The following is a 13,567-nucleotide window of genomic DNA, read 5'->3' as shown; positions in this document are numbered from 1 at the left end:
ATCAATGTTTTTTTGAGAGGAGATTAATGCCGCGAATCTTTGCAGTGTTGCTTTGTTCATTCTTCAAAGCTGCCGGCATGCCACTTTATCGCTTTGTTTGCGATACAAGACGCGACCAGATATATCTCGATGGTTCGCACCCAGGCGGAGCCGATCCTAGGTTGTTAATAAATATTGTAGTAGCTTTGCACGCCGTATGTCGAAAGATCAAGCGCTGCAACCTTTAAATTAAGCACGGCCGAGAGCGGCGGGCATTCTGCTCGAAGACCGCCCAGCACGCTGTTGCTACGCCGCCGACGAGTGATTCAGTTCATTGTGGGCGCAAGTTATCTTAATTAAAGCGTTTGGTTTAGACGGAATTTCCCCAGTCGTTGCACTCCCCGGATTGCAGTCACCACTTCGTGACAATATTTATTAAACATCAATAGCAGAGATTTTCGCTGGGTCATTTCCAACGCCTAAATGTAATATGTTGTCTAAGGGTCCCAGACGGTCCCTGCGTACTCACGTTTTGGTCTTGTGATGTATGTAAGGCTAAAAGCTTTGTTTTAGAAGGGGCAGCAATTAAGTTATGCTTAAAAGTTTCGAACAGGATGACGTACAATGGTGAGCAAAAGTGGAGACCACGGGCCGGGCGCGGGAACAGCTGCGGGGCCACACCGCGGCGCTGCTATCTCCCGCCGCACGCTCGCTGCGAGAGTGCCCCGAGTGACGACATACTTCACCCTCGCTCTCAAGCAGGTGCTTATCACACTTGATAATTTCTTGTGCAGCTTTCGGCTACTCTGCACCTACCGGTCGCTACCAGTCGCAAAGCGCCCAATGTCTCTGAACGGAAAGTAGGGTGAACTGCTCCCCTCCTCCTCCGTTTTCAGTGACGGTTACGCGTCCATGCCGTGCCTGTATCGGCATGCTGTTGGAAGGCACGCACGGCTTCCACTCGACTCCCGAATCATTAAGTAGTGACGAATACATCAAGACGCAAAATGCAAGGGAATATGAATCCTCGCTTCAAATACCCCACTTAAAAGTACTATTAAAAATGTTGGGGGCTCACAGGCTCTTTATTGAGGTGAGAAATTAAAAATCTGAACGTAACAATTAACTAACATTTAGGGAAGTTTCCATTAACGGCAATTACTCGAGCAGCTCGGTGCGGCATCGCTTCACGCAGGGATAACAACGTCGGGGCGAAACGCCGTTGGGAAAGAAGCGCCAACTGCTCTTCCTTCCCTCTAGAGACTGGGCGCTTTGCAATGAATACTCCCCTTCGTCCAGACCGTCAGCTGCAGAGTAGCTGAACGCTCCACTAAAAATTTCTCAAGCGTGACAAGCTCTGGCGCGAGAGTGAGGGCGAAGTTTGTCGTCGCTCGGGGCACTCTCGCAGCGAGCGCGCGGTGCTGAGGTCCATCTATAATTTTAAATGATTGAGACACTTTAGGCGCCGCGAGATAGCAGCGCCGCGGTGCAGTCCCGCAGCAGCCCCCGGCCCGGGAGCCGTGGTCTCTCCATTTTGCTCACCACTGTACATATGTTTGTTGTACACTTTTTCCAGCTACAATTACTATATATAATTACACATCAATAAAACGGAGAGTTGAGCGAGTTGGTACATACTGCTTGGAATAACAGCGCTGAGACGAGGGTCCTGTTGTCTTCTTTCTTTGTCCCTCGTCTCAGCGCTGTTATTCCCAGCATAATTACACATAAGTATTTGATTCCGTTGACTTTCTCTAGCGGGTGATTTTGAAGGCGATATAAAAATATTAGGCCATTTAATTATTGGTAACTTTCATGAAGACTTCTTGCGTCCTTGAGCTTCATCTCCGATCGACTGCACCAGAAATGAATCATCTGAAGTTCAGAATTAAGAACGAGTTGGTCTGCGCAAGATCTGAATTTATTATGCAAAACACAATAATCGACAAAAACCTAATTTGCACTTGTTCACTAATTAAATCAGCACTGCTATTTATGTAGGCTAAAAATAATAATGGCTCCAATACAATTCCCTGCGGCACTCCAGAACTGACCGGGTGGCAGTTTGAACAATAAGCACTACAACTGACGAACTGTGTGCGGTTAGAAACGCAAGCAGAAACTTAGTTAATTATGAAAGAAGGATGCCCGATATGTTCAAGCATATGCATTAAATTGGCATGTTAAGAAATATTTAACGTTTTCTTAAGATCTAGAAAAATACCATCCATCTGACCTTATTTCTTCAGAATATCATCAATATTATGAACTACAGATCTTAGTTGAGTGACGGTCGAAAAACCTTTTGTAATTTCTTGCTGATGTGGCGGTTGAATGTGTCCGTCATTTAAAAAGACAGTTATAAAAGTAGATGCAGTGTATTCGATAAGCTTACAAACAGAAGATGCAACTGGTATCCGACGAAAATTTGTAAGAGAGAGGACGTACTACGTTTAGTATTGGCCCAGTCCGCGCCACTGTCCAATCAAAGGAACACTGCCAGTTCAGAGGCTTGCGCTGAAAATCATGACAATAAATGTGGATACCACTTCACTAAAATGCCTCAAGAACGTGTCTTCGTTACCGTCACGATAAAGAGGCACCGTTGAAGCGGAAGCTTCACTACGCTAGGTTTTCAAGAGGGTAGCATCAGTTCAGTCATGTGACCGGTGCCACTTGGTGTCACGTGGCAGGTCAGGTGACGTACTGACGTCATCACAATCTGCCCACCGTGGCAGGTGGCAGCTGTCCCATCGGGCATTTCAATGCCGCTTTGCAGACAACCCAATCGGTAATGCGTGTGTAGTTTGTGAACTTAGCCATGCAAATTAAGCTTTCGCTTCTCACCAGGGTTAATCGAAGTTTAAACCACAGCTGATTTTTTTTTCTGATCAAAAAACATTGAAAAGACACCTGCAGAAGACACAGTGTTTGCTTCGGGATGACAGAATACAGCAATTTGACGTAAGCGGGAGCTTGATTTCATGAAGACACTGTGCAAATATCTATTAAAATATTCTGAGACTATTATTTTATAGGTGATAATAGCGCCACTATTGACAGCTTCCTCAGAGGCTTATTTTTCCTGCAGAATTGTTCCCAAACTTTATGCATAGCATTCTGAATGAAGCTTTGTAGCGTGTGCTCAGAGTAATGACGTTCTTTGACCCCCAGCCGGACTTAGTGTCGCTTGAGCAGCTTCAAGAGCCTTTCTGCAGACACGTGTTCATTTGCAATCTCTTTAGTTTTTGTTTTAAATGAAAGTTTTTACGCGTAATAAAATGGTTATTTTGCATGTTTACTTTGCTGGGAATCGAATTTCTTAGGCAGTACTTGCAGGTTTTGTTAAATTTAATCCATTGCAGAAACTCATTTGTTTGAAAATCGCTCAGGCTTAGGTAAAGATGATTAAGTGCGTTTTCATTCCGTGCACGACAAAAGTTTTTTCATAAACAAGATTTGCAAAGGAATAGTTGTTAGAGTTTTAAATGCTGCATAATAAATACACCATACAGTGATATGAGAGGCCGCTTTTCATAGAGACGAAAAAATTTACAATGAATCGGCTGAAAAACAAGATCAAGTATGGAGGCACAAGTGGCCTGGACACGCGAGGGTTCTATAGCTGCCTGTGGAAGGTTCTGTTGCCACCTAATATCAAAAATATCATGCGCGCCTAGGTCAGAGCAAGAAACTGGACGATTTTAATGTATTCTAGGCTGGAAGAAATCGTCAAGAAAAATCATTTTATGATGTATGAATTTAGTCATATTAGCAGCCAAGTCAGAAAAAAAAACAGCTCTGGGAAGTTAGGTGATCGGTTAACCGCCAATAATATTAAATACCGGCGCCAGAAGCACAGTTTTGGAGAGACATTCTAATGATCAATAAGATGATCTAGTGCTAAAGCTTGAATACTCTTGTTCTACAAGCTAGCAACAGTGATATACGATATCGCAGCGATATACGCTATCGGAAGGACGAAAAACATCAATGTCCTCTATTTCTTCTTTCAGCGAAGTTTCAGTGATAACTAAAATATGAGGATTATAACCTAACAGTAGAGCTTCTATTTAGTCCTTTTTATTTGCTATACTACGGGCATTTAGGTTCAACAGACGGAGTTTCTTATCGCTGGACGACTGACATCACTCAGTGCCTGAATTGGGCTGATAGCCGAACTGGCGACTGGACAATTCAACTCTTGCACAGTGGCATCGTCCCATGCGTAAATTGCACAGAACGCTTTCACTTAATCGTTTATCATGTTGCAGTTTCGGTCCCTCGATCAGGAGGCAGACGATTCCGGGCTCGCATCATGCGCTGCCGAAGCAGGCCAAATTTTCTACGACACAATCTTTACCGCGTAATTTTCAAGATGCACAGTGTTATTATGAAAGAGACAGCACTTTAGGCAAGATAACTTTTGTAAGGCGCTAAAACAAACATGCATGACACTGTGTATATGAAATCACATCTGCTTGCCTCAACGCACATAACGCGCAAATACTGTACACTTTCTTGGTATCGACGCTATCAGTTTAAATGCATGAAGAAATTTTTTTTTCCAGCCAATGCTTCCTTTGCCATGCATTCGGCCCACTTTCAGACGGTGAGTATGGGTAATGTGCCAATAGGGATGTGCCTTTTTTCTACAAACGCGATATACTATCCCTCTTTACCACCGTTTCAACCAGGGGACTTGTTCTCGACACATATGGCCGCCGTTCGGCACCATATCGTCTCTCTGATTGGCTCTGTTGGCGGTCACATGCAAGTGACGAGCTTAAAATTTGTGGAGTTAAACTGTCAGGTCTCGATGTCGCTTTTTGCGGTGACGTCAAATTGACGTGACCGCGGAAACTGATTTTTAGTACCGTTTATTCTTGGTGCCTGGTTGGTAAATTCTTATATTTGAAAAGGAAGTAAGCACCTCCGTTCTATTTTTTAGTTAGTAGAAAATAGCCGCATAGTTAGAAGGACCACTTCTGGAAATCTTATTGCCTTTAAGCATTGTCACGTGAACAACGTGACGCGCAAGCTTTATGATGTGATGTCAAAATGGCGTTTCTTGACACAATGGAAGTGCTGCCATTGGTGAGAAATGCGGCGTCTGGGCGCCATAATTTGGGACAGCTGCGAGAAGGCCTAATTCTTCTAATGAGAAAATGGCGGCTACAGCGCTGATTTATACAGCTGTTAGCTCAGCGTAGTTTCGTAGACACTTACTTGAAGTAATAAACTGGTCAGAAACAACTTTTTTGAGATTGCAGAAGGCATACTGAAACGGTGTCATAAGGACACATCTTAAATAAGCAGCTGTACAGAGCATTAATAATGACAGCGTAAATATACAGCCCTAAGAGAGGGCTCTAGTTGCTCTCTCGTTGCAAGCTCACAGTGAGAAATCATCGGTACAGGCGGTTACTGCAGCGCAGCAGTGCGGCGTCTGTCGATGTTGTTCATTAGCATGAGCTGCCAGTTCGTTATCGTGAGTTGTGAGAAGCGAAACATTAAAGAGTGCGCCGCAATGTTTTCGAAGGGCTTCACGGCTCTTGAGTGTGACAATCTGGTGAGTGACGTGGTGTGGCGGCTGCGCAAGAAGCTTTGTGAAGAGGGGGAGCGCGCGAGTACCTTGTTCGCCCTTAAACGTCGGATGGTAAGTGCTCGGGCTGTTACTATCATCCTGTATGTTTCAAGGCACGATCGGTAGCTGTGAGTGTATAGATAGCATTTAGTTAAGCGTTAGCCTCTCTGCACACGCTGTCACTGACCTCATCTTCAATTGCGTGAGTGATGAACGGGTGGCACGAAAGGTTGTCTGCGGGCTGATCAAGAGGCTTCCAGAATGTGTCAGCTTGTCGACGGGACTGTGCTCATCGGTGCATCATCTGTGTGTATCAGTGCAAGCGTGCACTCTGTGCATAAGTGCACTTGATGGAGACAGGGGTGCCAACAAAGCAGCAAACATGTGCCGTGTACAACGTCTCGAGCATCGATAAGTAAAGAAAATAACAACGAAAGCTAAAACGGTGCCACTTTGTGTGGCCTAATTGTTTCTGTTGCGTGCAGGATCTAAATAAATATAAAGAAAACAAAGTTGAGGCATCATTTCGGCAATGGCGAAAGTTGCGCACGGCGTTTCACGTCGTTTTTTGTTGACGTCTTCCACGGCGCATAGTGCTTCACTTTCCTTCTTTACTACACGGCGCGAAATGGAGACAAGAAACTCAGCGTGTTCTATTGTGTTTCATGATTTCTTGATTTTTGGTATCAACAATGTGAACGGAAGCTTGAATGTCATCAACACTTTTAAGTCACTTTTTTAATTGTAACACTCCGTAACCAAAAAAGCATTGGTGCGAGCGTATACATACTGAAGCCGAAATTTTCTTAGCTGTGTTAATACATCAAATAACACAGCAGTCACGTCAAAATTATTGCGGGAAGAAAACGTTTTTGGTGTGAAATGTGTGAGGAAAATGAAATTGTGATGATCTTGTACACTTTATTTGCAGGCGTGCACTGAAGATTCTGGCGCAGGAAACTGTGGACTTCATCCATATTTCATTCGCGAGGAACCTCGTCGCTCTAGCCTAAGCTTTACACAAACACCTTCAAATGGTGAACTCAGAATGCTGTGGGAGGCATGAAGGGATGAAGTCTTAATACCGATACGATAACCTTGCATGCAACTATACAAAGAAAACCAACCGCCATCGAAACGATGGAAAGCGAAAGGCCATGTGTTATATTTTCCTTGGTTTCCATAGCTGTCGCCTTCCTTCAAATGGCTTAATGCAAGGTTATTCGTGTTGATGGCAGGCCGCTTTCTTCAGATGGTTCATAAAAAAACCTTCATATTCTTACCATATTTCGCTCATTTTCCAGCAGCTAAGAATACCACGGCATGCTTATTTGTGGCCTATTGAGCAAGGAAGCCCAGTGTAAAAAAAACGGCATATCAAAACATTCTGACTTAGAGCAAAACACATTAGGAGTTTTCACATTACTACAATATGCGGGTGTAAGTGGCTCGTTGATTTGCTGCATATCTATGTTTTTTTTTTTGCACACAGGCACAAGTTCTTGGCATCTGCGATTTGATAGATGCAGCTGCAAAAGCATTCGTGCATTGAGGTTTTGATGAAGCTATATAATCTGAGCTAAAGTTTTTAGCTCAGATTGGAGCTACCCAGTCCTGGCAGTATTTATTTTATTTGCGCATGGGCTGTTGCTGTTCTAGGTTTGCCCAAAGTCTCGGTCAAGATCACCCTCCCATTTGCTGCAGATGGCAAGACGCTGCTCTGAATTTATCCGACCTTCGTCTCGTTGGCTCCAGCTTGTGTGAGGCTCCTCCAAACTAAGCAGAGCTTACCCAAGTGAGTCCGAGGATTGACGCATAATTCTTGGCTAGCAGTGTGTTAATCAGTGGTTTTGCACTAAAGAGGCAAAAAACACTAAAGCATTCCAACTGCGTGCAATGATGCAAACTCTCAGCTATTTCAAGGTGTGATCCATGAAAACGTGTTCGGCATAGACGAGGCGAACCTCTGTCAGACATTTAGAGAAGTGATTGTTCTGTTCGTGCCAATGTTGTGAATTGCCGGAATATACTGAAGCAGTGGCGTGATTTGTTTTAAGAAAGAGCGGATGATAATAAAACCCAAAAAGCGGAACAGTAGCGAAAAAAACAAGTCAAAACGTGACGAAGGACAAGAGGAGGAATGCACACGGCTCCGACTTGCTTATCCACAGTGCTCAATTGAACAAGGTGTTTCCCCGGTACGACTCAGAGGACATGCGAAGCAAAATCAAATCTATCACCGGACTAAGACACAAAATAGGTAAACAGCACAAATATCGCCCGCGCGCCAAAAAAAAAAAACGTTTTTAAGCAGGGGTTCTGAAGTTGTGCTAATGCAACATTTACCATGCAACCTGATGTAGTCTAGTTCAAAAATTTCACGTCCTTCTTTCCCCCTGCTTCTGCCAAGAATGCTTACGTTGCCAAGCAGCGGGTAGCAGCCACACTCGCGACAGTGGCGTGGAAAGTTTTGTCCGCCAGTAGAACCCAAAGAGTTGTGGGGTTCGTGCAGCCGTTCATCGATACACCGGCCTCTTTAGCCGATGGGAACCTTTTCGCATGGGAAGGGAAACTTAACGCTAGGCCCATAGAATATTCTGTGAACAATTTTCATGCCTCATTGTAGGCATTCTCTGCAGGGAGCAGATAATATAACGTTAATTCTTTGCTTAAATGCAATTTTATTTATGGTTTGGGTTAGCCCGTGCACAAAGGAAATAATTTAAAATCTTTTTTCTTCAGCGGCAACCACATCAACCGGCCTTGGATTCTCTTCTTTTCTTTTTGATGTTCTCTAGTAGGGATCTAGCAGCCTCTTTGAAGCGGACTACTGGAAACCCTGCTGCATCCAGACGTAGGAGTTGTTTCTCAAAGCTGCTCATCGTAGCGTGGTAGCAGCTTTTTTTCAGAGCATTCCGGAAATCATTCACAGCAATTCTTCTTTTCAGTATCTTGTAATGTACGGATTTCAGAAGGCAAGGGTGCCTTCTTGCTCCTGGGTGAAAACATCAAGCATAAATGGCTACCGTCATAGAAGGCTAGCGGAAGATCTAAGAACCTTATGGAATGGTGGGTAGGAAGTTCATCGGTGAAGTTAAGAGGGGGGGAAGAAGCTATAAAAGCATTTAAAATATCCTCTCCAGCAACCGGCAAGTAGTCATTAGATGAAAGATCTAAAAGTATCAATAAAAAGAAAACATAGAACGAAAGCGTAGCAGCTGACGGCAAAACGTTTAATGGGCGGATGAGAATAAGAAGTTTGCGTGCATACGGTGGGCGTAGTGGCAGAGGACCGGGTTAATTGAACAGACATGAGAGAGGCATTTGCCCTGCAGTGGGCGCAGTAAGGCTGATGATGATGAAGTTGATCTTGAACTGAAATTTCTGCACACACGCTTGTCCATAACAACGCCTTTAAGTGAAGAATCCAATTTGGCAATAAAAATTTTTCCCAACACAGGAGATACGCTTACACCAAAACATATTCCTTTTTTTTTCAGTTGATACACGCAGCCATTGAAATTAACAATGGTGGAGGACAGGTAAAAGAACAGAATTTCTATGAACGCGTCACCTGACATACAGAGGCGTTCTGAATCCCCACGGGTTTGGAATTTTCTATAATTACCCACACTGATACAAAAAAGTTCATCGCGAGAGGTGCTCTTGAATAAATCTTCAGTGTCGCCCGAAAAAGCCCCATTGGCCCTCGGGATACCCTTTTTGAGCTCTTCTATCACCTCTGCTGAGCTTGCCGCACTGTACGGGTCCAGCGCTGTGAGGGACCTCAAGAGTCGCTGAAGAAATTGACCCAATAGTCTTTGCCATGAACATGCCTCCGTAAAAATGGCTCGCAACAGGCAACCCGCCTGTGGGTGTTGTCAGGAAAGAATACTTGTAGGCGGTTTCCTGTTGCAATTCTTGCCACATTGCGCAAGCTTATCCTGTTGTTAGGTTTCAAGCCCTTTACTGCGCACATCTTCAGCTTGCAGGGCTTCCTTTTGGTAGGCGCGAAGTTCATCAATATGGCAGCCCCTGCCTTCTCTCCGAACGTGCTTGTCGGAAGAACCACGAAACCACCCTCCTCATCCGCTTGGAGAAGAGTCATTTTGGTCAAAGTGGTCGACGACACGATGGAGAACGCAGTTGCTGCACCCTAACTACTTACCATTCGTCTTTCAAAGGACGTCAACTCCCTCAGAAAGACAGCGCTGTTATTCACTCTTGTGCGCCTCATCAGCCTCTCTGCGAGCGCTGTCGAGAAGCTCACGGCTCTTAACACTAGCGGTCATGTTGCACTTAGGCCCATTCTGAAGGATGTCATCAGCATTTTTAGGCACCGAAGTGCCACCAAATGCGTAACAGGCTCTCGTTCTACATTTAACCTTTTTTTCTTAGGTAGCACCCATTGCTACAGAGACAGATCCTTGGCAGAGACTATTGGGTCAGTTTCTTCAGCGACACTTGACGGCCCTCACAGTGCTGGACCTGTACAATGTGACTAGCTCTGCAGAGGTGGTAGAATAGCTCAGCAAGGGTGTCCCTAAGAAAAATGCGGCTTCTTGGTCGGCATTGAAGATCTATTCTACAGCATCCGTCACGACGAACGTTTTGTAGCAGTGCGGCAGTTATTGAAAATTCTGATCCTGTGGTGTTTCAAAAAGCCTGTTGTGTGCTAGTTAACGCTTGTCTAGAAATTCTGTTCGTTTACCTGTCTACCATCATACTTCATATTAAGGGCCCCCTTTAGCTACAGAAAAAAGGAATATGCATTGGCGCTAGCATAGCTCCTGTATTGTGCAAAATTTTTAGCCAAATTTGACTAATCACTTAAAAGCATACTTCTATACAAGCTTGAGTGCAGGGTCTTAAACAAATCAGCTATTTTTTGACACATTTAGAGCTTTCATTTAATGACTCCTTTCTGTAGTTCCAGTATATATTTTAAGTACTTTAAAGCTTCTTCCCGCTCTCTCAACTTCGCCCATGAACTTCCTAGCCACCATACCATAAGGCTCTTAGATCTTCAACTAACCTTCTATGACGATGGCCATTTATCCTGGAAGCTTTCACCAAGGAGTAAAATGCATTGTTGCCTTTCTCTTCCCTCGAATTCCAAGGTTTTAAAACAGAAATGGCTATGAATAGTTCTCGCAATGCTCTGAAAGAAGCTTCCCTGAAGCTATCAAGACCAGGTTTGAGAAACACCTCCTACGTTTGGATGCAGCAGGGTTTCCAGTGGTCCTCCTCATAGGGGTTGCTGAATCCCTACTTCAGAGGATAAATAAGAATAAAGAAAATGCGAGGCTAATTGATATGGTTGCCGCTGAAAAAAAAAGATTTGAAGTTATGCCTTAGCTACATGGTGTGTTAAGGGCATTAACGTTCTATTCACTGTTCCCTGCAAGCTCTCGGGGCGGTGCCCGCGTACATCACGAGGCAATTCGAGAATTCCCAGTTGTACGACGAAGCATGAAAACGCCTTCACAAAATGTTCCATAGGCTTAGTGTACAATTTTCCCCTCACATGCTAAACGGTTTAATCGGCCAAACATGCCGGTGTATCAATAAACGGCTGCGCGAAAACCACAACTATCTGTTGTTGGACAAAACTTGCGTCGCCAGTATATCGAGTTTGGCTGCTACCCGCTACTTGGCAACGTATGCATTCCTGGCAGGGGCAGGGAGAAGGAAATACGCAAAATTTTAGAAGCCTACTACAATAGCTGGCATGGTGAAGATTGTATTACCACAACTTCAGTACGCCTTCTTGAAAAAGAACTTTTCTTTTTGGCGCGCGGGCGAGAGTTGTGCTGTTTATCTATTTGATGTCACTGTCCGGCGATGGATTTGGTCGTTTTGTCCTTCGTCTGTTTTTTTTTGGTTTTTCGCCTAATTTTGCACCAACTAATTCAGGTCTCAACTCTTTTGCAAGCAGTATGAGGCCGTCTGCTATCATAGTCTTTCATTCATTCATTTATTTATTGCATATCATGCGAAATGCAAACACTGATTTATAGTTTATACAGAAATGAATATGAAGTCACTTATTCACAATATTTCTCAAAAAAGAGCCTTTTTAAAGCAGGAGTAGAATTAGGGCTTGTTTTATGTTTAGTGGCAAAGTGTTCCAAATAAGAGCGCCGTTAAATTCTAAGAGCCTTTTCCCATTCAGGTTCTGACATGGAGCTAGAATAAAATTTTGGTTTGTGGCAGCTCTTGTGTTTAGTAACGAAATTTTGAACAAAGTAATGGGAAGTGGATCATTAGTTGCTATGATTCTATGAATTATGTGATCCATTTTGAATTAGTACAGTGCATTTATTGGCAGAACATGAAGAGAATTGTACAAGTACATGCTACTTTGAGAGGTCTTTGAAGAGGATATAATGCTTAATGCGCGCTTTGGTAGTGAGAATACAGGTTCCAGGTAAGTGGTAAAGGTTTTTCCCCATGACGCAATGCAGTAACTGAGTTGACTAAATAAAGAAAAAGTAAAGAATGCGTACGATGGGGTACTGGAAACATTCACGAGCCTTAAGTAAAATAAATCCGTAGCCAGCTTCGTACAAAGATGTGTAATATGTATTTTCCAATGCATATCAGATTCAAAGGATACACCTAAGTATTGTAGGAGACGATTTGTTGAAGTTTTCTTCCGCGTAATGTTATATTCAATTCTTCAATATTCAATTGTTTTTGCTAGAATTAAAAATTGTGTACTTTGTTTTATTAAGATTTAAGGTCAGTGGACTAGATGTGAGCCTTCGTTTTCTAACTAAGCAGAAATTTTTCCTAACACAGCAGAGATTTCATCTTGAATTTCACACAAATTATCTCCAGTAAGCAGAAGAGCGGTGCCGTCGGCATACAGTAACGCTGGACTGTACTTTAAGGTTGTAGGGAAATCATTTATGTAAAGTGAAAAGAATACGGGCCCAAGAACTGAACCCTGCGGCACGCCAGTTAAAACAGTTTGAGACGTAGAGGTAAATTTTTTTATTACTATATGCTGTTGACGGTCACTGAGGTAGCTTTGAACTAAGTTCAGGATTTTACCCCTGAACCCATAGTTTTTAATCTTGCACAGTAATATGTGGTGGTTAACTGTGTCGAAGGCTTTTTTACATCAAAATACACCACGACAGCAATCTTATTCTGGTGGAGAACTGTATTTAGCATTTGTGTAAGAGCAAGAACAGCAGTTGAGGTAGATTTATGACGTCGGAAACCGTTTTGGTGGGGAATAAGGATGTTGTATTTGGATATAAATTTATTGATGTGTGCGCAGAGAATTTTTTCAAAACCTGTGTTGATCACACTAAGAATTGATATCGACCTTATAACTTGATGGATTGGAGCGATCTCCATCTTTAAAAATCGGAACAACCTTAGCTAACTTTAGTTCAAGAGGATAAATTTCGCATTTAAGGGAGCGATTGAACAGAGGAAGGAGGGGGACTGCTAATATGTCTATATTGTCCTTAAGCAGCTTTACCGTTATTTGATGAAGCCCTACTGCCTTGCTGGTTCTTAACTGTTTAATTACTGCTATTAGTTCGTCCACGGTAATATCCTCAATAACGAAAGTATTGGCAACCGATTTCATTGACTGCATGTACTCAGTGACTGGTGGTAGTGGGGCGGCCAGTTGTGGCCCAACATTTACAAAATATCCATTAAACTCATCTGATGTTGCTTGATCAATAAAATCAGGCAGTATGCGTTCGTCTGAATGGAACCCCAATGCGCCTGTTACGATATTCCAGATTTTATTTGTGTTGCCATGAACGTTATGAATAAGAGATGAATAGCGTTGTTTCCTTTCTCGAACTGGAGATACTGACAGGTTTCTTAGGCGCTTAAATCGCTTTAAATAATAAATAGTAGTTTTAACGTGTTTCAATTTATCATGCCATTTTTCTTTCTCCTTTAGTACGTCCAAGATTTCGTTAATCATCCACGGGCATATGGGTGCATTATATTTACCCGAGGCCTTTC

At 43.2% G+C, this 13,567-nt stretch overlaps 1 protein-coding gene across 1 annotated transcript in view; it reads left to right on the top strand.

Moving 5' to 3' along the window:
- The first annotated feature begins 7,268 nt into the window (after positions 1 to 7,268).
- The window catches only part of LOC144104008 (dermonecrotic toxin SPH-like), a 137,568-nt gene continuing 131,269 nt past the window's right edge, over positions 7,269 to 13,567 (top strand). The window contains exon 1 of the mRNA XM_077636790.1: positions 7,269 to 7,361. The gene's annotated coding sequence lies outside the window, so the exon portion shown is untranslated. The remainder of the gene's footprint in view (positions 7,362 to 13,567) is intronic.

Source organism: Amblyomma americanum, chromosome 9 (genome assembly GCF_052857255.1).
Source record: "Amblyomma americanum isolate KBUSLIRL-KWMA chromosome 9, ASM5285725v1, whole genome shotgun sequence".
NCBI classification, from domain to species: Eukaryota; Metazoa; Arthropoda; class Arachnida; order Ixodida; family Ixodidae; genus Amblyomma; species Amblyomma americanum.
The sequence above is the reverse complement of the archived record's forward strand: the minus strand, read 5'-3'. Positions and strand labels throughout refer to the sequence as shown.